The sequence below is a fragment of the Trachypithecus francoisi genome, unplaced genomic scaffold (genome assembly GCF_009764315.1).
Source record: "Trachypithecus francoisi isolate TF-2019V2 unplaced genomic scaffold, Tfra_2.0 Lachesis_group17, whole genome shotgun sequence".
Lineage (NCBI taxonomy): Eukaryota > Metazoa > Chordata > Mammalia > Primates > Cercopithecidae > Trachypithecus > Trachypithecus francoisi.
In genome coordinates, this window is record NW_022681462.1 from 73,699,137 (window position 1) to 73,721,813 (window position 22,677).

The following is a 22,677-nucleotide window of genomic DNA, read 5'->3' on the forward strand; positions in this document are numbered from 1 at the left end:
ATCCTTCCATCCCAGCCTCCAAGAGTACTGGGATCACAGGCATGAGCCACTGCACCTGGCCAAAAATGAAAATTTAATCAAAGTCTAGAAGGGAGCATCCCAAGTATACTGCTAGAATTGCTGCCGTTAATAAGTAATCAGTAACATAAACAAATCTATAAAGAAGTTTCAAATGTAAGCCAAAGAAGGCATAAATATTTCAATTTATTTGACTATCATCCAAAATTATTTGTAGGAACTTCATAAATATTTTAAATAACCATCATGTAAATGTAATTAAAGAATTTGAGACAGGAAATATGAAATTCCCTCCTTTAATTTGTAAGATGGTTTCTATTTCTCTTGTACTCTCTGATGTAGTTACAGAAGTGATCTCAGAAACGAGAATTGGTATTTGTTTATTCTGGGATTGTCAGTGGATGCCAAGAAGTTAGCTTCTTTACAATTTCATTTTATGTTATTATTTGTTAGTGCAAGGTAAAGTTATTTGATGTTTAGTTTCAGGTACATTATTAGAAATCCTGCCACAGAACTATCTTGGTCTGCAGTCCTTTCCCCATATGTACCTTTTGAATTCTTAACATGGGCCCCATCACACCCCAAATCTGTTCCACGATTTTTTTTTTCCTAGGATCAACCTTCCTGTTATCTGGAAGGCCATCTCTGTCAGTATCCTGGCCCTAGCAACCCCTTACTCCAACCTACCCCAGATGATTATTATTAATCTTTATTAATCAAAACAGATAGGGTGACCTTCATTTACCTTTCCCAAGTCTGGAGCAATGTGAGTCAAACTTGCCAGAGGTAAACTTGATGTCTTAGGGAAAAAGTTGCCTTAACTAGGCATGGGGGCTCACGCCTATAATCCCAGCACTATGGGAGGCTGAGGCCGGTGGACTACTTGAGGCCAAGGGTTCAAGACCAGCCTGGCCAACATAGTGAAACCCAGTCTCTACTAAATATATAAAAATCAGCTGGGTGTGCTGGTACATGCCTGTACTCCCAGCTAGAGGGGAGGTTGAGGCATGAGAATTGCTTGAACCCAGGAGGCAGAGGTTGCAGTGAGATGAGTTTGAGCCAAAGCACTCCAGTCTGGGTGACAGAGTGAGACTTTGTCTCAACAACAACAACGGGAAAAAAAAAAAAAAAAAAAAAACTTGCCTTAACACAAGTTGAAAAAATTATATATTTTGGCAACCAACATCCTTTTTGATGATTTCATGACTATAGTTAATAAGTCTGAAATTTGCTACTTTCTGTTTTTCTATCTAGAATTGTTATTTGTAATTCCACTAGTTGACTTTCACAGGACCAGTAAAATTTGCATTCTTGGGGAGAGAAAATGAGAAAACTGGTACACAGAGTGTCTGTGAAAGTTAGTGCCATATGATTTTATACTTTTTAATAACAAAATAAATTACTGAAAGGGAAAAGATTTATTCCTGCCCTTTTTAATGAGGAAAAAAGGGCTGAAAGGCCCAAATGCATGCACCACTTAAAAAAATTGATCTCTATGTGGCCCTATGGTATTTTTTTTACTGTAGTACATAACTGGTATGAAATTTATTTAAAAAGCTCTGTTTATTACTAAGTAAATTATGTCACAGTGATGTACTTCCTTCAGATGGCTGGGAAGTGTGCTCCATCAGCATGCTAGTCTAACCTATATGCCTGAGAGCCTCATCCTCTGCCCAAACCCATTCCCATTCCACCTATCTAACTCTTCCTTACCTCACTCTATTGATCCCTGATACGTGTCTTCCCAGTATGTGCCCTCATACATTTGCCCAACAGGTATCGTTTTTTCTTCCTTTGTTTTGTTGGACTTAATTATAGTCCAACCACTACATTGACCTGGTTAAATCTTTTTCCCCCAAGTTAGGCTCAAATTCCCCACCTGAACTATTTTCCTAGCATACCAGCTAAAATGTATTTCTTTCCTCTAGTTTTCTGGTTCTCTATTTTAACTTGTGTAACATGCTTCAGCTGGGTAAACTAATGATATATATTTTCACTAAACAAGCTTCTTGAGGCAAAAACTATAGCTCACTCCTTTTGTAAATGTTCTACAACTATTCGTTACATTTACCTAAAATAATAATATTTTACTCTTTGGAAGAATTTAAAGCCTATCAACAATCTAGTTAGAGTGCCAGAATCACTCTAATTTTTTCTGATTTATTTATATATATATCAGAAATTATATGTATATCATAATTATATGTATATATAATACATATATATGTGTATATAATATATAATATAATATATATATATATTCCACCATTCAAAATCATTTAACTCATTAGAGTGTCCACTCAGATACCTGAATATATAACAGAATGTCAAATGACACTTCCTGGGAACTGGCTGGTAAGACCCAAAGGCAAGGCCAAAGAAAATTTAAGCACCTTATATTCTAAAGGGAGAGCAAACAACTGCAGTCATGCATCTCCCCTTGGATTTCCTAGAAGTTAGCAGAATCCACTATGCTAGACTCAACTACCTCCAATGCACCTTCCTACGTAGGCAGATCAGCAGGACTTGTTCTCCAAGCACCAGTCACAAGACCCCACTGAACAAAACAGGATCTGATCAAAGCAAGATGCAAAAAAACAAGTGGTCAATTCCAGTTGAAGCCAAGATGACAAGAAAAGCAACCTCTAGTTGGCCTCACTGCTCATTATATGCTAACTGTGATGAATTGGAATGTTAAAAGAAACTGCCATCAGTACCATGACAGTTTACAAATGTCATGGCAATATCCAGAAGTTACCTTGTATGGTTAAAAAGGCAAGAAACCTTTGGTTCCAGGAAATCTCCACCCCTTTTTCCAAAAACTCTTGAATAATCTGCCCATTATTTATCATATAATTAAGGAATAGCCATAAATATAGCCAGCCAGCCATGAGGACTGCTGCTATTATTATTTTTTTCTATGGAAAGAGCAGCCATTTCCCTGTACTCTGTGGCTCTAATAATTTGCTTTCACTGCTCTGTCAGCTCATTCTTGAATACTTTGCTGAGCAAAGCCAATTACCCTCCTAAGCAGAGCCCCAATTCTAGGGTTTGGGATAACTTCATGATGACCATGAAAGGGCTAACAAGCCACAGGGACCTGAGTGACACCCTCACCCAGACTCCAAATTAAAATCAATCAGAACCATTTGGCCGCCACAGACAGGTGAGTGTCCCCTTTGTTCCCCATTTGTTCCCCTCTTCCTTTAACTGATGTCTCTTTTACTCTCTTTTCTTCCCCTTTACCTTTTCAGGTGAACCAGGAAATAGGAATGATCCTCTGGCCTGGTAATCAATTCATTGTTTCCCATTATCTGGGTTCCTGGGATGGGAGCACACCTGACTGGCCATATCCTTTGTAATCTGCCTTGTTGCCCTTTCTCTCAGATGTTTTCTCTTTAGTTTCCAATGATCAGACATTTTGTTCCACTCTTAGTGCATAAATGCATGCTTATGATTATTTTGTTATTGCATTTGCAGTCTTTGCTTTAGATATTGGGCTTTTCTTTTTATATTCTGTGTAAGGCTGGACACTTCTCTTGTTTGTTTTGAATTATTTGTTATTTTGAAATGTCCCCCATTGTTCTGACTCTGAGATGCCAGAGTCACACTGTTCTATACTCCCAGTTACGTGCCTTTAGGGTTCACAGATGGCCACCCCCAGGTGCTCCAGCATTTTTGATAGTTGTTGTGGGGACCCTCATTGGATGACTCCTGGATGCTCTGTATCTTGTGGCATTTGGCATAAATAGATTTGTGGGGGATCCTGGATTTGGGTAGGGTGATTGCATCAGCAGCCAGTCTCAAATTTGTTATGTTCTTATTAGAGACTGAACCACCTTTTGTTCTTTGTCATTTTTCTTATTCCACCCTCTTCAGCAACCTCTTCTAGTCTTTCCTAAAGTCAGAACTTCCCTTTTTCTGCAATGGCTAGTTACAGGTCTCTTCTTGTCTCTGTTTCTCCCTCTGCTCAAACTGAAAGTGCCAAAGGAGCTTCCTTGCTCGAGCCCATTTTTCTGGGGTCCTAGAGCCCTGACTTGACAGATGACTTCCTGCAGCAGCAGACAAGTGGTGACATGAACACTTTCTTTGGTGTCTCCACTGCTGGGTGAGTTCTTTGGCAACTTGGGGCCATCAAAGGTACCCCTTGAGCAATGCTCTTTACCTCTTCCCTCTCTTTCCTCATTCACATTTGCTGCTATGGGATCACCTTTTCCCTTCCTTTCCCTTTCCTTTTCTTCTGTCCTCTATTATTCTACTTCAATTGGTCTTGTTTGTGCAGAACTGTGAGTTAAAGTTCCACCCGGGGGCACCTTAGTCAGGTTAGAGTGGCTCTATTTCTCCCTCTTAAAGAAACAAATGGAAAGTTACCCTTTATCCCCCTAATCCCCCTCCTTTCTCTCCTTCTCTTTTCTTCCTTCCATTTATAATAATTTCCTCCTCTTCTGAAACTGAAGAGTAAAAGAGAAACAAAAAGTGTTTTTTAAATCAAAAGTGTCATAAAGACTACTTTAACCAAATTATCATCTACATCTTTCCTTGGATTACCTATCAGAGCAAACAAATTTTAACCATGTAGACAGCTGTCAATCTTGTCAGAAATAATTTAAATCCAGCTAACTTCTACAAAGTGGTGAATTTATATTGCTATCTTATGACTAGAATTTTGAGGTAAAAGTTATTGGCCCTTTTTGTGCATGTGTATATGTGTTTAGATATGTTTATGTGTATTTACATGTATCGTGCTATGTGTTGTGTCTAGCATGCTATCAAGCTGGATTATAAGTAAATGAGTACTCATAAATTAAGCAAGTCCAAATGCTTTTCAATTTCACATAAATCTGTGGTAGATAAAGTTGGTTTTAAAATTATTGATAAGAGTAGACATGTCTCCAGAATTGTATAAAGACCAATATAAGATTGTTGGTTCAATGAAAATATCAGATTATCTGAGTTATCAGCAAAATGCCTGTGTGTTCATTTTGATTCTTATTTACATGTTTACCTAATGTTCAGACCTTAAAAATGATTAGCCAGGAAATAACTTTAAATGATATCTAGCTTTGTCTAATATCACAGTTTTGATATGAAATTTCAATAAACGATCAGAAAATAATAATGATTATTAGGTAAATCTAATGAGATTAAAGCTCATAAGTGAATTCCTGATTTAAAAACCTTAAAATCACTTTGGATGTTTATTGAATGTCTGTGTCTTTTACCATAAGAAAGGGTTATTATGTGGGGATACATGTTTTTAGGAATTATGGAATTAATCTCATCTATAAAATGCTAGTATCTGTGGGAAATTGAGGAATTCTTCCTTCCTAGGTTTATATAAAATGTACCAAAAAATGTGTTCTTATTGAGAAAAAGAATAACTTTGTCTAATTCAAAAGTTATCAAAAGGTTTATTCAAATTATGGACTTCAAAAGATCACTTATGAAACTGGGTAAAAAGGAGACAGTAAGCAAGAGAGAGGTATGTAAAGAAAGTTATGGATGTGAAGATGTATTTTTGATAAGGAAGATTATAAAAAAAGAGTAATTTTATATGAGAAAAGTCCTTAGATGGTAAATTCTGGTCATAGATTAGAATGACTGGTTATTTAAGAGTATAGGACAAGTCAGAAAGTCAAAGCATGTCATAGATGGTCTATATAAGTCATGGTATTATTCACACAGGGGAATATATGAAAGGAATTTTGTGTGTGATTAAGTTAGCTGTAATTAAAAGGGGATGATTTATACTAGTCTTTCTAAAGAATGTTTCCCTATGTTAAAACAATATTTTCTTGAGGTATTGATTTGCTCTTGATGAAATTAAAGTGAAATTTTAGTTTTCAATTCTACAACCTGTTTCTTTTGAAAACTCAGATTCCTATCTCAGAAATTCAACTGTTATATTTTGCTGCTTTCAGCTCTTTCTGCACTTGAGAAGATCTGAGATGACATCTCTCTCTTTCAGCTTTTTTGTCAGCTCCTGTAACTTTTCTTCCTCTGGTTTTAACTACTGCTAGGGCCTAATGCTGTAATATTTTATCTTTGAGGTCTACAAAAGCAATGTGTACCTCCACTATAATAATTCTGTACTCTTAGTTTTTCTTGATGTGTCAAAAATTTCAGAGCAACCAGAAAACTTTTTTTTTTTTTTATTATACTTTAAGTTCTAGGGTACATGTGCATGACGTTTATATCATGTATAACTCCCCAATGCAATCCCTCCCTCCTCCCCCCTCCCCATGATAGGCCCCAGTGTGTGATGTTCCCCTTCCCGAGTCCAAGTGATCTCATTGTTCAGTTCCCACCTATGAGTGAGAACATGCGGTGTTTGGTTTTCTCTTCTTGTGATAGTTTGCTAAGAATGATGGTTTCCAGCTGCATCCATGTCCCTACAAAGGACGCAAACTCATCCTTTTTTATGGGCATAGTATTCCGTGGTGTATATGTGCCACTTTTCTTAATCCAGTCTGTCACAGATGGACATTTGGGTTGATTCCAAGTCTTTGCTATTGTGAATAGTGCCGCAATAAACATACGTGTGCATGTGTCTTTGTAGTAGAGTAATTTATAATCCTTGGGTATATACCCAGTAGTGGGATAGCTGGGTCATATGGTACATCTAGTTCTAGATCCTTGAGGAATTTCCATACTGTTTTCCATAATGGTTGAACTAGTTTACAATCCCACCAACAGTGTAAAAGTGTTCCTATTTCTCCACATCCTCTCCAACACCTGTTGTTTCCTGACTTCTAATGATTGCCATTCTAACTGGTGTGAGATGGTATCTCATTGTGGTTTTGATTTGCATTTCTCTGATGGCGAGTGATGATGAGCATTTTTTCATGTGTCTGTTGGCTGTATGGATGTCTTTTTGAGAAATGTCTGTTCATATCCTTTCCCCACTTTTTGATGGGGTTGTTTGTTTTTTCTTGTATATTGTTTGAGTTCTTTGTAGATTCTGGATATTAGCCCTTTGTCAGATGAGTAGGTTGCAAAAATTTTCCCATTCTGTAGGTTGCCTGTTCACTCTGATGGTAGTTTCTTCTGCTGTGCAGAAGCTCTTTAGTTTAATTAGATCCCATGTGTCAATTTTGCTTTTGCTGCCGTTGCTTTTGGTGTTTTAGACATGAAGTACTTGCCCATGCCTATGTCCTGAATGGTACTACCTAGATTTCTTCTAGGGTTTTTATGGTATTAGGTCTAACATTTAAGTCTCTAATCCATCTTGAATTAATTTTCGTATAAGGGGTAAGGAAAGGATCCAGTTTCAGCTTTCTACTTATGGCTAGCCAATTTTCCCAGCACCATTTATTAAATAGGGAATCCTTCCCCATTTCTTGTTTCTCTCAGGTTTGTCAAAGATCAGATGGCTGTAGATGTGTGGTATTATTTCTGAGGACTCTGTTCTGTTCCATTGGTCTATATCTCTGTTGTGGTACCAGTACCATGCTGTTTTGGTTACTGTGGCCTTGTAGTATAGTTTGAAGTCAGGTAGCGTGACGCCTCCAGCTTTGTCCTTTGACTTAGGATTGTCTTGGCAATGCAGCTCTTTTTTGGTTCCATATGAACTTTAAAGCCGTTTTTTCCAATTCTGTGAAGAAAGTCATTGGTAGCTTGATAGGGATGGCATTGAATCTATAAATCACCTTGGGCAGTATGGCCATTTTCACGATATTGATTCTTCCTATCCATGAGCATGGTATGTTCTTCCATTTGTTTGTGTCCTCTTTGATTTCACTGAGCAGTGGTTGTAGTTCTCCTTGAAGAGGTCCTTTACATCCTTGTAAGCTGGATTCCTAGGTATTTTACTCTCTTTGAAGCAATTGTGAATGGAAGTTCATTCCTGATTTGGCTCTCTGCTTGTCTGTTACTGGTGTATAAGAATGCTTGTGATTTTTGCACATTAATTTTGTATCCTGAGACTTTGCTGAAGTTGCTTATCAGCTTAAGGAGATTTTGGGCTGAGACGATGGGGTTTTCTAAATATACAATCATGTCATCTGCAAACAGGGACAATTTGACTTCTTCTTTTCCTAACTGGATACCCTTGATTTCTTTCTCTTGCCTGATTGCCCTAGCCAGAACTTCCAACACTATGTTGAATAGGAGTGGTGAGAGAGGGCATCCCTGTCTTGTGCCAGTTTTCAAAGGGAATTTTTCCAGTTTTTGCCCATTCAGTATGATATTAGCTGTGGGTTTGTCATAAATAGCTCTTATTATTTTGAGGTATGTTCCATCAATACCAAATTTATTGAGCGTTTTTAGCATAAAGGGCTGTTGAATTTTGTCAAAAGCCTTTTCTGCATCTATTGAGATAATCATGTGGTTCTTGTCTTGGTTCTGTTTATATGCTGGATTACGTTTATTGATTTGCGAATGTTGAACCAGCCTTGCATCCCAGGGATGAAGCCCACTTGATCATGGTGGATAAGCTTTTGATGTGCTGCTGAATCCGGTTTGCCAGTATTTATTGAGAATTTTTGCATCGATGTTCATCAGGGATATTGGTCTAAAATTCTCTTTTTTTGTTGTGTCTCTGCCAGGCTTTGGTATCAGGATGATGTTGGCCTCATAAAAAGAGTTAGGGAGGATTCCCTTTTTCTATTGATTGAAATAGTTTCAGAAGGAATGGTACCAGCTCCTCCTTGTACCTCTGGTAGAATTCAGCTGTGAATCCATCTGGTCCTGGACTTTTTTTGGTGGGTAGGCTATTAATTGTTGCCTCAATTCAGAGCCTGCTATTGGTCTATTCAGGGATTCAACTTCTTCCTGGTTTAGTCTTGGGAGAGTGTAAGTGTCCAGGAAATTATCCATTTCTTCTAGATTTTCTAGTTGATTTGCATAGAGGCTATAGTATTCTCTGATGGTTGTTTGTATTTCTGTGGGGTCGGTGGTGATATCCCCTTTATCATTTTTATTGCGTCTATTTGATTCCTCTCTCTTTCTTCTTTATTAGTCTAGCTAGCGGTCTGTCAATTTTGTTGATCTTTTCAAAAAACCAACTCCTGGATTCATTGACTTTTGGAGGGTTTTTGTGTCTCCATCTCCTTCAGTTCTGCTCTGATCTTAGTTATTTCTTGCCTTCTGCTAGCTTTTGAATGTGTTTGCTCTTGCCTCTCTAGTTCTTTTAATTGTGATGTTAGAGTGTCAATTTTAGATCTCTCCTGCTTTCTCTTGTGGGCATTTAGTGCTATAAATTTCCCTCTACACACTGCTTTAAATGTGTCCCAGAGATTCTGGTATGTTGTATCTTTGTTCTCATTGGTTTCAAAGAACATCTTTATTTCTGCTTTCATTTGTTATGTACCCAGTAGTCATTCAGGAGCAGGTTGTTCAGTTTCCATTTGTTGAGCGGTTTTGATTGAGTTTCTTAGTCCTGAGTTCTAGTTTGATTGCACTGTGGTCTGAGAGACAGTTTGTTATAATTTCTGTTCTTTGACATTTGCTGAGGAGTGCTTTACTTCCAATTATGTGGTCAATTTTGGAATAAGTGCGATGTGGTGCTGAGAAGAATGTATATTCTGTTGATTTGGGGTGGAGAGTTCTATAGATGTCTATTAGGTCCGCTTGGTGCAGAGATGAGTTCAATTCCTGGATATCCTTGTTAACTTTCTGTCTCGTTGATCTGTCTAATGTTGACAGTGGAGTGTTGAAGTCTCCCATTATTATTGTATGGGAGTCTAAGTCTCTTTGTAGGTCTCTAAGGACTTGCTTTATGAATCTGGGTGCTCCTGTATTGGGTGCATATATATTTAGGAGAGTTAGCTCTTCCTGTTGAATTGATCCCTTTACCATTATGTAATGGCCTTCTTGTCTCTTTTGATCTTTGATGGTTTAAAGTCTGTTTTATCAGAGACTAGGATTGCAACCCCTGCTTTTTTTGTTCTCCATTTGCTTGGTAGATCTTCCTCCATCCCTTTATTTTGAACCTATGTATGTCTCTGCATGTGAGATGGGTCTCCTGAATACAGCAGACTGATGGGTCTTGACTCTTTATCCAGTTTGCCAGTCTGTGTCTTTTAATTGGAGCATTTAGTCCATTGACATTTAAGATTAATATTGTTATGTGTGAACTTGATCCTGTCATTATGATATTAAGTGGTTATTTTGCTCGTTAGTTGATGCAGTTTCTTCCTAGCCTCGATGGTCTTTACATTTGGCACGTTTTTGCAATGGCTGGTACCGGTTGTTCCTTTCCATGTTTAGGGCTTCCTTCAGGGTCTCTTGTAAGGCAGGCCTGGTGGTGACAAAATCTCTAAGCATTTGCTTATCTGTAAAGGATTTTATTTGTCCTTCACTGATGAAGCTTAGTTTGGCTGGATATGAAATTCTGGGTTGAAAATTCTTTTCTTTAAGAACGTTGAATATTGGCCCCACTCTCTTCTGGCTTGTAGAGTTTCTGCCGAGAGGTCTGCTGTTATTCTGATGGGCTTCCCTTTGTGGGTAACCCGACCTTTCTCTCTGGCTGCCCTTAAGATTTTTTCCTTCATTTCAACTTTGGTGAATCTGGCAATTATGTGTCTTGGAGTTGCTCTTCTGGAGGAGTATCTTTGTGGCGTTCTCTGTATTTCCTGAATTTGAATGTTGGCCTGCCCTACTAGGTTGGGGAAGTTCTCCTGGATGATATCCTGTAGACTGTTTTCCAACTTGGTTCCATTTTCCCCCTCACTTTCAGGCACCCCAATCAGACGTAGATTTGGTCTTTTTACATAATCCCATACTTCTTTAGGTTTTGTTCATTTCTTTTTCTTCTTTTTCTTTTGGTTTCTCTTATCGCTTCATTTCATTCATTTGATCCTCAATCGCTGATACTCTTTCTTCCAGTTGATCGAGTCGGTTACTGAAGCTTGTGCATTTGTCACGTATTTCTCGTGTCATGGTTTTCATCTCTGTCATTTCGTTTATGATCTTCTCTGCATTAATTAGTCTAGCTGTCAATTCTTCCACTTTTTTTTCAAGATTTTTAGTTTCTTTGCGCTGGGTACGTAATTCCTCCTTTAGCTCTGAGAGGTTTGATGGACTGAAGCCTTCTTCTCTCATCTCGTCAAAGTCATTCTCTGACCAGCTTTGATCCGTTGCTGGTGATGGGCTGCGCTCCTTTGCAGGGGGAGATGCGCTCTTATTTTTGAATTTCCAGCTTTTCTGCCTGCTTCTTCCCCATCTTTGTGGTTTTATCTGTCTCTGGACTTTGATGATGGTGACGTACTGATGGGGTTTTGGTATAAGTGTCCTTCCTGTTTGATAGTTTTCCGTCTGACAGTCAGAAGGACTGTCTGTTGGTCTGTTGGAGATTGCTTGAGGTCCACTCCAGGCCCTGTTTGCCTGGGTATCAGCAGCAGAGGTTGCCGAAGATAGAATATTGCAGAACAGCGAGTGTACCTGTCTGATTCTTTCTTTGGAAGTTTCTCTCAGGGGTGACTCCACCCTGTGAGGTGTGGGGTGTCAGACTGCCCCTAGTGGGGGATGTCTCCCAGCTAGGCTACTCAGGGGTCAGGGACCCACCTGAGCAGGCAGTCTGTCCGTTCTCAGATCTCAACCTCCGCGTTAGGAGATCCACGGCTCTCCCCAAAGCTGTCAGACAGAGTCGTTCACGTCTGCACGGCCCCACTCTTCCCCTAATGGACTGCAGCTGTGCGCTGTCCGCAGAGGTAGAGTCTACAGAGACAGGCAGGCTTCCTTGAGCTGCTGTGAGCTCCACCCAGTTCGAGCTTCCCAGCGGCTTTGTTTACCTACTTAAGCCTCAGCAATGGCGGGCGCCCCCCCCAGCCTCACTGCTGCCTTGCGGATAGATTGCCGCAGACGGCTGTGTTAGCAGTGGGAGGCTCCGTGGGCGTGGGACCCTCCCGGCCAGGTGTGGGATATATTCTCCTGGTGTGCCTGTTTCCTTAAAGCGCAGTATTGGGGTGGGAGTTACCCGATTTTCCAGGTGTTGTGTGTCTCAGTTCCCCTGGCTAGGAAAAGGATTCCTTCCCCTTGCGCTTCCAGGTGAGGTGATGCCTCGCCCTGCTTCAGCTCACGCTGGTCAGGCTGCAGCAGCTGACCAGCACCGATTGTCCGTCGCTCCCTAGAGAGATGACCCCAGTACCTCAGTTGAAAATGCAGAAATCACGGTCTTCTGTGTCGCTCGCGCTGGGAGTTGGAGACTGGAGCTGTTCCTATTCGGCCATCTTGCTCCGCCCCCCCCCAGAAAACTTTTTATGTTCCCCTGCTATACTCATAATCTTGAATACACATTTCTCATGTCTGATTAAATTTGAGTACTGTTAAGTATTATTTTTCTCTTCATAATTTTACCTTCCAGGTTATTTAAGTGTGCTTCCCAAGAACAGAGGTAATCACACCGTATAGGGCATTATCACTTCAGATAAATAAGTAACTATTGTTTACAATAACCTGTGGTTCCATATCAATCAAATATTTTGGGCCTTTTAACATGTTAAAGTACCCTCAGAATCAAATTCTAGTTTAAATCTCTGGATTGTTGCTGGGGTTTATCAAAGCTATAAAAATTAGTCACCAAAAACTGTAAAATATTTTTACAGCTTCCAGTCAGATCATGGACTCAAGTATTACCACCTCTAGCCTCCAGCCCTTTGAATAATAAGCCTTTATCAGGTGCTACTACTAATCCTTGTGCTGTTAAATTACAAGGCTTTGATTCCTGGGTACACATATCTTATCTAGAGGAGACACCAACTCCTGCCAGTATCTGACAACAAACTCAAGTTAACCAAAGCCTCATCTCTAGACATAGGCAAAGGGAAAAATCAAAGTAAACTGCTTCCATGAAACACAAAAAGCTTGTATTCACTTAATAGTTTTGCCTCTATCTGAATTAATATAATGTATTCTGTGCTTGATAGTAAATAATTTAAATGTTTAGCTACCTGTGAGCATCCTTTCATGTCATTCTCAAAACTAGGCAAGGCATATGACATTTTTGTTTGAAATGTTGTTAATTCTTTGTTTTATTTTACCTCCAGAATTTAAAACTATTCAATTTCTCCAGGCCCAGGGTTTATCACATAAGATTATAAGGGACAATTTGGGTTATTAAGTGTCTGCCCACCTCCATTCCTGTCTGGCCTAAAACATTTAATTGGCTGTAAGTCTTTTAACTCCAATTTCCTTGGCCATAGGGGTCTCACCGAGGAGCATGATGAAACTAGAGCAGGTAGCATACCACCCCAGTATCGATATGGGACAAAATAAAAGCTTAGCTAGAAGCAGTATCAATGGGGAGTTGGAATAAAAATGAAAAATAAAATCTTACACTGCTCAACAGATTGAGTAGACCCCCTTTTAGTCAAGAGGAATCCCTCCTGCAAAAAAATAAAAATCCGAAAAAGTTCAAGCCATGATGGGAAGCGGAGGGTCAGACACATCTCACTGTATGTCCTCCACTTGAAATTCTACATGTATTTATGCTGATGATACCACCAATTAAAATACTTCATCTCCTGTGGAGAGTCTTAGTCCCCTTTTTTTTTTTTTGAGACGGAGTCTCACTCTGTCGCCCAGGCTGGAGTGCAGTGGCTGGATTGCAGCTCACTGCAAGCTCCGCCTCCTGGGTTTACGCCATTCTCCTGCCTCAGCCTCCCGAGTAGCTGGGACTACAGGCGCCTGCCACGTCGCCTGGCTAGTTTTTTTTGTATTTTTTTTTAGTAGAGACGCAGTTTCACAGTGTTAGCCAGGATGGTCTTGATCTCCTGACCTTGTGATCCACCCGTCTCGGCCTCCCAAAGTGCTGGGATTACAGGCTTGAGCCACTGCGCCCGGCCGTCTTAGTCCCTTTACAAACAACCATGTTCTTCTCAACTCCCACAGCTCCTTCCCGTAATAATGGCATTGCTTTAAATTATTACATTCCCCCCAAATTCTTATCCCATTCATGCTTAAACCAAAGTGCCCCTTGAATAACAAAGGTAAGGATGACTATCCTTCTTAACAACTCCTGTTCCATATAGGTTTATGTCCCCCAGTACGGGGTGGTGTGGGGTGGTGGAGGATGGGGGGTTCTTGAAGAATCACCTAAGAGATTGAGAACAGCTTCAGGGGGAAAAGTAAAGAAAAAAAAAAGAACTTTGGTTATTCCTGGTTTTGGGAAGCAGTGGAGCTGTTGGCACATACATCAACTTCCCTGCAAGGGAACATGTGTGTACCCAGAGTCAAGTGGACCTGAGCATTTAGTTAGGCTTCAGTCAGCTAGCTATTAACTCTTCCAAGAGGCTTTTCTTCAGGGCAAGGAGACCTCAAAAGAAACAGAATATAGGATATAGTCAAGGGTGGGAGTTAAAGTTGGAAATTATGGTTTAAAGAGACTACGTTTATAAAGATAAAGAGGGGTAGCCAGGTTTGGGCCAAAAGTAGATAAAACAGAAGAAGGAAGAGACAGGCAGGACAGACATATGGACAAGCACAAATAAACAGATCAGAAAGGCCATGTGTCCCCAAATAAAGAGACGTGGAAAGAGTCTTTTCCTTGGTTCTTAACATTGTATATCCTGCATTCTCCAAAGTAAAATCAACCAGGCACTCCAAGAGAGAATGAGCATTCAGATACGTGCTATACAGAAACTGTTAAAGAATGAGCAGTGTTAGTTAGAGAAAGAGGGAGAAACAATAAATGACTGCACCAGAGCAAGTTAACTAAGGAATAAATCCTTTTCCTTATTCAGGCCCCACTAAACAGGAGAGTGCTAGAAACCTAGGAGAAGCAGGAGAAAATATACCTGACCACAATGCCAGTGGTTCTCAAACGTTTTGTCATCAAGACTCCTATATACTTTAAAAATTATTGAGGATGATAAGAACTTTTTCATGTGTTGCATCTATCACTAATTGCTGTATTTAGGTTTAAATTTGAGAAAATGTAAAAATATTTATTAATTAATTTTAAAATAATAAAACTACACTCTGTTAACATAATATACTTTTATAAAAATATATTTCTAGAAAAGGAAATAGTTTAATGGGAATAGTGAAATTGCTTTTTATTTTTGCAAATCTCATTAACCTGTAGCTTAATAGAAGATAGCTGGATTCTCATATTTGCTTCTGCATTCACTCTTTTGTAATATGTTGGCTCGGATGAAGAATATGATGAAGAATATGAAGTAAAGGTGACTTCACAAAGATACATAGTCAGAACAGGGAAGAGTAAGTTAATATCCTTTTTAGGTAATTGTGGATTATTTCTTTAATACCATGCTAAAACTCAACAGATGGCAGTAGTTTCTTAGAGGTTAGTTGCAAAGTAGAATCTGAAACCATATTGATAAACTTTTAATACTGTGCTACATACAAATCTATGAGCTTATTTTGCATTTTGGATCTTTTATCCATGCATACCTTTGTAGCATCATTCATTAGTCATTTGGAAACTATTGGTTCACTGAGTCATGAAGTTCTTCTAAATGTTGGCACATTTCATTTTAGTTGTGTTGGCAGTCTCCAGGATCATCTTCCGGCTCAGTTCACTAGAAAGAGTCAAATAGGAGTGTACTTAATTCTATTAGCACAATGCATGACAATATAGGGAAAGTATTGCCTGCCAGGGACACTGACCTGAGTCATGTGTCTATGGTTTTTATTGGGAGTCAGACATAGAGATGTGCAGCACTCACATGACTGACTTTAGTGACTTAGTCTTTAGCTCCCCAGAAGTCAAACTGATATAGTATGGTCCAGGGCCTCAGGCATACAAAAACAAGTGTTCACCATATGTCACACTGTTAGTATAAACTATCTGGTCAACTGATACAGTATGGTCCAAGGCCTCAAACATACACAATACCCTTATTAGGCAGGATACTCCAAGTCTCAGATGTTATCTACTAGGAGCTGGTCAAGGGCCAGTCCTTTCTCTGGAATGCACAGAACCACTCAAGCCTGCTAACTGTTTACTGTATAATAATATAGCTAATTATTACCAAATAGGAAAACCAAACTACTCTTTTTCTCTCTTCACTCTTGTACAACAGTTCACTTCCAACAAAAAATCTGTTAGTTTTCCATACCAAGCAATTCTCTGATTCTCTGGATAACAACTGGCTCTCCTAGAATTTAATTATGACACTAATTACCTGGAGTTAGCGCAGACATCAGGTTAAGGTTTTAGTCCCACAGTACTGCTGCTATACCCCATCAGATGTCAATTACAAGTAGTGGATCCATACTTCTGTCCATCTTGGCTACAAATTGGAGGTTCCCACAACCCTTTGCTCAGAATCAATAATTTGCTATGAAGGATCACAAAACTTAGAAAAGCACCTATGTTACTGGCTTATTATAAAAGATATGATAAAGGATACAGACGAACAGCCAGATCAAGAGTTATAGAAGGCTAGGTCTGGATGGGGTGCCAAGCACAGGAACTTCTTTGCTTGTAGCATTGGGTTGCAGCCTCTTGCCATGTGGATGCCTGCCCTATCCTTTTTAAATAATTGTGGACACCACGCACTCTCAGAACCTTGTACTATTGGAATTTTTATGGAGGCTTCATCACCTAGACATGCTTAATTATTGACTTCATATCAGCTCCTCTCCCCTCTCTGGAGAATGGGGGATGGGGATGAAGCTTCCAAGGTTCTCATCATGGCTTGGTCTTTCTGGTAACCAGCCCCATCCAGGAGTCTACCAAGAGTTACCTCATTAGAAATTCCAAGAGAGTTAGGAGCTCTGTGTCAGAAACTGGGTTGAAGACCAAATGTTAGAACAAAAGATTCTGCTAGCACTCCTGTTACTTGGGAGGTTACAAAGGTTTTAGAAGCTTGTGTCAGGAACCAGTAGCGGACACCTATCTTCCTTTCTTCCTTCCTCCCTCCCTCCTTCCTTCCTTCCTTCCTTCCTTCCTTCCTTCCTTCCTTCCTTCCTCCTTCCTTCCTCCCTCCCTCCTTCCTTCCTTCCTCCCTCCCTCTCTCCCTCTCTCCTTCCCTCCCTCCCTTCTTTCTCTTTCTTTCTTTCTCTTTCCTTTTTCTTTTCTTTCTTTTATTCTTCTTCTTCTTTCTTTCTTTCTTTTTCTTTCTTTCTTCCTTCCTTTCTTTCTTTTTCTTCTCTTTCTTTCCTTCCTTCCTCCCTCCTTCCCTCCCTCTCTCCCTTCCTTCCTCCCTCCCTCTCTTTCTCTTGTTATTTTTCAATGATATTAGTGAATATCATCAATCATCTACAACAACTGTCTTATATATTGAAGGTTATTAAGCTCCTTGTGATAAATAGAAGTTTTCCAGAATTTCAGTTCTTCCTGAAAGCTCGAATTGTATCATTGTCAATGAATACTGTCAATTGTTTATCTGAAATAACAGGCTGGGTTCCTTCGCTTTTGAGAAAATACTTGCAAAATAGACAAAACTAAATAACTACAGTGTGTCTAACATTCATCAAGAAAAAATTGTATTTCATGGAAAAAATGGCGAATGCAGCCTGAAAATCAAATAATTCACTTTTTTCAATTCCTACTCATCACCTTATCCCACAAAATTTTAATAAGATATATATTCTAGGCTTGAGATTTAGTTAAACGTATTAGTTTTACTGCTTTATTGAAGACATTCTTAAGTAAAATTGGCTTTTATTTTCCCTGTGAGTTTGGGACAATGAGGGACCCAATACTTATGGTATGGTTTGGTGCCACAGCCTTCATTTGTGCTAAGGCAACAGCAGTTTTACTCACCATTAATTTTGCACGATTACTGCAATATTAACAGACTAAAAAAGAAAAAATATATGATACTATTTTAAAAATGGTTTTGACTTCGTGGGCCACTTAAAAATGTTTCAGGAACCCCCAGGGTTCTATGGATCACGTGTTGCCAACCAATGTTTTAGACTTAAATCATTTTTTTTCCTCCCTGATAAAGTATGCTATGTCTAGTCTTAGAAACTCCTATAGTTGAAGATATGCTTTCCACAGAACTTTAAGTATATGGAAGAATGATGTTTATCTTTTATTCCACTAGAGAAAGGGTTTCACAGCATTGAAATGATTAGCCTGAAAGGTCCTTAAGCATGAAAGTCAAAGTCATAGATTTCCCACAACCCTTTTAAATGTAAAACAAGTTTAAAATACTTTTTTTGGGCCAAAAAAGTTATATACATGTATAACGTATGTGATAACATATGAAACCAGAGGAAAATGTGAGCCCTGTTATAAGCATGAAAACATGACCACTATTTCTAGAATTATCAAATATTTTATATATTGTGAAATTAATTTATAATATAAACAATATATATCACATATTCAAATTCTAAAATCATGATCAAATTCTGATATTCACTTCTCCTCTGCCACACTTGTTAAACTTTCCAATTCTCAGGAGCTAAAAATGTTTCAATGTTTTCCTTGCTTCACTCTCCCTCGTTTTTTAATAAGACATGCTTTGGACAGGAGCCATTCTTCTACTATACACTGGCTTGCTTCTCCCAGGAAATGGAATTTTGCAAACTTGATTGCAGAATGCCGCTGTTTTCATGTGCTGTAGAAAATCTGGGCTGTTACCATGTGCTGTGGAAAATTTGACTAATACACTCACTCCCATTGTGTCTATAGTATCCACAAGTCCTAAGTAAATTACATGGAGGTAGGAAAAGATTTATCTTTTAGGTTTTCTTTCACTATTTTTTCCCTTTTAAAATTGAAATCTACAAGATTGTGCTCTAACAGTGATGTTTATTTAAATTTCCATTTTAAAATAGTCTATGTATATAATTAGCATTTCCAATTATGAAGATTTAAAATATTTATAGAGACTACTCTTCTACTTGAGCATGATCGTTAAGTGGAAAGAATGCTGCCTATTTTCATTACCATCTCCTGTAAACATTATATCTCACAGTTAACCCACTATATAAAATAGTAAGTGGTTACATATAAAAACTGTCATCATATCTTTATGTATTTTGGATAAGATTGATATAAAGTAACAGATGGTAGTTTCCTTGTTAGATTAGAACCTATATTTATTCAAATAGTAAAAGAAAGTATTATATTCTTCTCATCTTACAGACTGTGGACTGAAAGTGATGTTACTTTCTGTGACATATCATACCTATAATGGACACTTACCCTAAAGAACTTTCAGATTAGTAGGATTAAACAACAAGTACTACATGAACAAGTCATGCAAAATAGAATATCTGTTATAAGAGAGGAACAACCAGAGTTTAAAATCTTAACATTAAGATGTGGGTAATGAGGAAAGATTATTTGATGAAAGTAGCATTTGAGTTGAGCCTTAAAGCAGGAGAAAAGTTTGAGCAGGTAAATAAAATGTACTTTTATAGTGGAATGAATGGTGAAGTTTGTAAAATATCCAGTGAATATATGCATAAGAATGAGAAAGAGAAAAGGAAAAGAGAGGAGACCAGGTCAACACTGAGCTTGAAGAACTAGAAAATGCCTTTTACAACAAACAAAACACAAAAATACAAAGCAAGATTAGATACAAAGAAAGAAAGAAAGAAAGAGAGAGAGAGAAAGAAAGGAAGAAAGGAAGGATGGATATAGGGAGAGAAAGAGAGAGAGAAAAAAGCAAACAAAGAAGCAAAACAAAGGCATTTGAAAGGAAAAACTGTCTTGGTTAGGAAGAGAATGAGTTTAGATTTGGATACATATTTTTACCAACGTTTCTCAACAGTGCGCCTGCCCCTGGAAAGCCCTTTTTTCCCACATTCAAACAGTTGATTATGTGAACTGAATGTGTACTGCAAGTTTTATTGCTAATAAGGTGAGCAGAAGCTTTGGAATTAAAGAAAGGGTCTTTAATTTAAAAAAAAGAAGAAAAAAACCTCCTCACTTTTCTCTTTTCATTATACTCAACTCCTCACCTTTCTCCCTATCTTCCTCCCTGAGACTTCATTGCTGGAGAGCTGCAGACCCAATGTCCGCAGGAGGCCCTCATTCCACAGTGCATTTGACTTTTAGGTGCCTTGGGATGGGTGAATTTGAATATAAATGAAGTATCTGAAATTTCATACTGTGTTTTATCACCTGAATTTGTTTGTTTGCTTGTTTTTTCTTCTACTACTTTTATTTTAGTTTCCACAGGTACACGTTCAGGTTTGTTACATGGGTAAATTGTGTGTCACTAGGGACGAATGTAGGAATGATCTGTCACCCAGGTAGTGAGCATAGTAGCCGATGTATCACCTGAATTTGTTCACTGGAGTTATAGTTGCTCATGAGACTGAAAGCAGCATAAACAAATGACATGTAACTCACCAAAGACTCCTGGCTAGTTCCAAGAGTGAATTCTGACCACACAGTCACATGTGGGGAAAAGAAACGGCAGCAAACGACAATATTGTAAAGTGTGTTTATGAATCTTAGACAGACAAATGGACTGTGCCATAAGGTGGGAAAGGCACTAGCACCCACTTCAGGGGTGTTTCTCAGTCAGTGAGAAATAAATTCCAAACTGAGTATGTGTTACTGAAAGAGGCATATGCTTTGTGAGCTTTGGCAGAGTCTTTGTACAAAGCCCGATGTGTGAAAGGAATTGATTGAGCTCTGTGCAGACCGCCCTATGCATAGCTGATTCTCACTGCAATACGTTTTCTGAGATAGTGACAATTTTGATAAACAGGTTTTATAATTCTCTTCGTTAATGTCCCTCCCATTGTATCATATTTATTGTAGCTGGTTTCCAGTATGTTTTATATTCATTAAGCCCTTAAGTACATTTTTTTAACCCACAGATACCATCTTCTAGAGCTAAAACTGGTATCACCAATATTATTAGAACAGGTTCTATGTTTGCTTTTAGAATTAGGTACTTGAAAAGGAAATATATTAATAATTTAAGTTTATATTTCATGTAATTGATTGTTAAGTGGAACAAGGTCAATTTATCAAGAACTGAACAACTGATTTGTTGAAAAACTGATTAGCAAGAGTTAGAAAAATATATACCATTGTGACATTTAAATAGAGTTTGGTTATGATAGCAAACCAAACTTTAAAAACCTGAACATGTTTAATTAAAGTAATTTTTGCAGAGCTATATTTGAACAGAAAATACAGTAGCAGCAATTATCTACAATTATGCAGCTCCAATCACAGAATAATAACAGTTTCAATGTCACTAAGCACAATAAGGATAATTATGCTTTCCATTATTCTGATGGGCATGTACTTAGCAACTTAAGAAACCTTCGTAGGGATATAACAGCCACAGTTTCAATAAAGACTTACAGTGTAAGCAGCTGGATTAATTGTATTCTAGTTAAAACTAACCTTTTTCATTGCAGTTTTCAATTCCAAGGTAGCACTTTTTCAATCAATGCCTACTTTTGCTTTTTCAAGCATTTGTAAAACCCTCCATTACTACTATATATGTACAGGATGCCTAACAGTCTTATTGCCTTAGAAACATTTTCTTGGTACACTGGATGACATCTAATCTTCTGAAATTAAAAAATCTGACTTATCATTGTTTAATAATATCAATTTTTTTAAAATACAAAATAACATGGCAAATTTTTGGAGAGCTTGATCTTAAAGAAATACATTCATGGCCGGGTGTGGTGGCTCACGCCTGTAATCCCAGCACTTTGGGAGGCTGAGGTGGGCGGATCATCTGAGGTCAGGAGTTTGAGACCAGCCTGATCAACATGGAGAAACCCCGTCTCTACTAAAAATACAAAATTAGCCGGGTGTGGTGGCACATGCCTGTAATCCCAGTTTCTCAGGAAGGCTGAGGCAGGGGAATCACTTGAACCCAGGAGGCAGAGGTTGCAGTGAGCCGAGATCACGCCATTGCACTCCAGCCTGGTCAACAAGAGCAAATCTCCATCTTAAAAAAAAAAAAAAAAGAGGAATACATTCATAATTTTCCTCTCCAAATACTCCTAATGAAATAATATTGCATTCTCTTCCCCCATAGGCATAGAATTAAAGATATGTGTAATGATTAGTGTTTTCTAATGCTGGTACATTGCCTTTGTATGTAAGAAAATTTTGCATACTATTTTTCCAAATATTAATAGAAATAGTATAATTTGGCCATTCTCTTAGTTTTTAGACATGTAGATTGATTCCAGTTATCTATTTCTATAATTGTATTAAATTTTGGCTTCAGAAATTAACATAGAAAACATTAAAGTACCTACAAAAATAGTTGCAATTGTGCCATTTTAATCATATGAGCATTGAGATTTAAAAAAAAAAAAAAACTAGATTCACAGGTATATAGATTAAGTGTACACATTTTTGGAATTAAAGATGTTAAAAATCACTACAAATTATCTTAATTATTATGGTTCATTTTATTCAATTCTTTTTTTCCTGTTTTTTATGTTTTGAGCAAATATTGCTTATCTAATTATATCTATGTATCTCTCGCTATCCATTTATTTATGTAGATATAATTAGATAAGCAATATTTAGATAGATAGAGAGAGAGAAGAGGAGACAGGTTTTCTTTGTTTTAAAAGACAGGGTCTCACTGTGTCACCCAGGCTGGAGTGCAGTCATGCAATCATAGGTAACTACAGCCTGGCACTTCTGGGCTCAAGCAGTCCTCTAGCCTCAGCCTTTTGAGCAGCTGGGACTACAGTTGAGCACCACCATGCCTGGCTAATTTTTTTAGTTTTTGTAGAAATGAGGTCTTGCTTAGTTGCCAAAGCTTATTTTCTTAATCTGATATTATTTCATGT

General features: G+C 38.2%; 1 long non-coding RNA gene across 1 annotated transcript in view; it reads right to left on the minus strand.

The window, feature by feature from the left end:
* Positions 1-22,677, minus strand: part of LOC117063008 — a 79,080-nt gene that overhangs the window by 20,275 nt on the left and 36,128 nt on the right. The window contains exon 2 of the long non-coding RNA XR_004428665.1: positions 15,373-15,500. This is a non-coding gene — a long non-coding RNA (uncharacterized LOC117063008). The remainder of the gene's footprint in view (positions 1-15,372; positions 15,501-22,677) is intronic.